We start from the raw sequence: 2,500 nt of genomic DNA, 5'->3' as shown, positions 1-2,500 counted from the left end.
CGAAATGCACACGGGGGTGTCAAGCAACCTCCATGTACCGTGGCATGACCGTGGCCAAGTAATAAAGATCAAATTCCATGCCTAGGCCAAGTTGGACCAAGGCCCCGTCTCGTTTTGCTATAAGCAAGGGCGTGGCAAGGCACGCGGGGGGCCAAAAAATCAAAGTGCTCCGAAAATGCACACGGGGGTGTCAAGCAACCTCCATGTACCGTGGCATGACCGTGGCCAAGTAATAAAGATCAAATTCCATGCCTAGGCCAAGTTGGACCAAGGCCCCGTCTCGTTTTGCTATAAGCAAGGGCGTGGCAAGGCACGCGGGGGGCCAAAAAATCAAAGTGCTCCGAAATGCACACGGGGGTGTCAAGCAACCTCCATGTACCGTGGCATGACCGTGGCCAAGTAATAAAGATCAAATTCCATGCCTATGCCAAGTTGGACCAAGGCCCCGTCTCGTTTTGCTATAAGCAAGGGCGTGGCAAGGCACGCGGGGGGCCAAAAAATCAAAGTGCTCCGAAAATGCACACGGGGGTGTCAAGCAACCTCCATGTACCGTGGCATGACCGTGGCCAAGTAATAAAGATCAAATTCCATGCCTAGGCCAAGTTGGACCAAGGCCCCGTCTCGTTTTGCTATAAGCAAGGGCGTGGCAAGGCACGCGGGGGGCCAAAAAATCAAAGTGCTCCGAAATGCACACGGGGGTGTCAAGCAACCTCCATGTACCGTGGCATGACCGTGGCCAAGTAATAAAGATCAAATTCCATGCCTATGCCAAGTTGGACCAAGGCCCCGTCTCGTTTTGCTATAAGCAAGGGCGTGGCAAGGCACGCGGGGGGCCAAAAAATCAAAGTGCTCCGAAAATGCACACGGGGGTGTCAAGCAACCTCCATGTACCGTGGCATGACCGTGGCCAAGTAATAAAGATCAAATTCCATGCCTATGCCAAGTTGGACCAAGGCCCCGTCTCGTTTTGCTATAAGCAAGGGCGTGGCAAGGCACGCGGGGGGCCAAAAAATCAAAGTGCTCCGAAATGCACACGGGGGTGTCAAGCAACCTCCATGTACCGTGGCATGACCGTGGCCAAGTAATAAAGATCAAATTCCATGCCTATGCCAAGTTGGACCAAGGCCCCGTCTCGTTTTGCTATAAGCAAGGGCGTGGCAAGGCACGCGGGGGGCCAAAAAATCAAAGTGCTCCGAAATGCACACGGGGGTGTCAAGCAACCTCCATGTACCGTGGCATGACCGTGGCCAAGTAATAAAGATCAAATTCCATGCCTATGCCAAGTTGGACCAAGGCCCCGTCTCGTTTTGCTATAAGCAAGGGCGTGGCAAGGCACGCGGGGGGCCAAAAAATCAAAGTGCTCCGAAAATATTTTTCCACTTTCCAGTCCACTTATACATATTATGTGCAGTGTGCACACAAGACACCTTCCCAAAATTCGACTTATATGAGGCGTTTTACGTCAAATCCGCCTATTTTCGGCGTTTCGGCCGAAAAATCAAAATAAATCGAAACTTCCTCGGAATGCTTAGCGACTTTCCAGTCCACTTATACATATTGTGTGCAGTGTGCACACAAGACACCTTCCCAAAATTCGACTTATATGAGGCGTTTTACGTCAAATCCGCCTATTTTCGGCGTTTCGGCCGAAAAATCAAAATAAATCGAAAATTCCTCGGAATGCTTAGCCACTTTCCAGTCCACTTATACATATTGTGTGGAGTGTGCACACAAGACACCGTCTCAAAATTCGACTTCTAGGCGGCGTTTTACGTCAAATCCGCCTTTTTTTCGAGTTTTCGGCCAAAAAATCAAACTCAATCGAAACTTCGTCGGATCGCTTAGCCACTTTCCAGTCCACTTATACTTATTGTGTGGGGTGTGCACAAAAAAAACGAAGTCAAAATTCGACTTCTAGGTTGTTTTTTACGTGGTATCCGCCCTTTGCGAAGTTTCGGCCGAAAAATTCGTAATTAATTCATCCGACATCGGAATATTACGATTCTTTCGTGGTTTTGCTTGTTTTAATGTCCCTAACAACCATAAAAAAATTCAAAAAAAAATTCGTCTTCTAGGTCCACTTTTAAGCACTTTTAAAAACTTATGGATACAGGGAAAAAAGTGCACTTTTTCTACAAAACTGAAAATGGCCTTCCAGTCATATATAGGGGGAGGGTGGGTGTGGGGGTAGGCTCGGCAGGCACGGGGCGCGCCTATGGGCACAGCAGGCAAGCAAAAACTACGTCTTAACGTGTTTTCCCCTGCAATTTCGTTGCTCTTTTCATCATTTCAATCAAATTCATGGACATTCTTGATGGAATTCGATCAAAAAATTGAAATTTGGATGAATTTGTGAGGAAATTGGTGATGATCATGCTGTTCTTGGCTTGGGCAGGCCTTGGCTGGCATTGGGCATGGTAAGCACGTATTTGTGCATAACTCCCACCCTCGTGGGTGGGATTGCCTGGCTTTTGCTTGGCAATAAGGTTGTTGCTGTCCC

The sequence above is a fragment of the Trifolium pratense genome, linkage group LG5 (genome assembly GCF_020283565.1).
Source record: "Trifolium pratense cultivar HEN17-A07 linkage group LG5, ARS_RC_1.1, whole genome shotgun sequence".
NCBI classification, from domain to species: domain Eukaryota; kingdom Viridiplantae; phylum Streptophyta; class Magnoliopsida; order Fabales; family Fabaceae; genus Trifolium; species Trifolium pratense.
Note: the sequence above shows the minus strand (reverse complement) of the source record.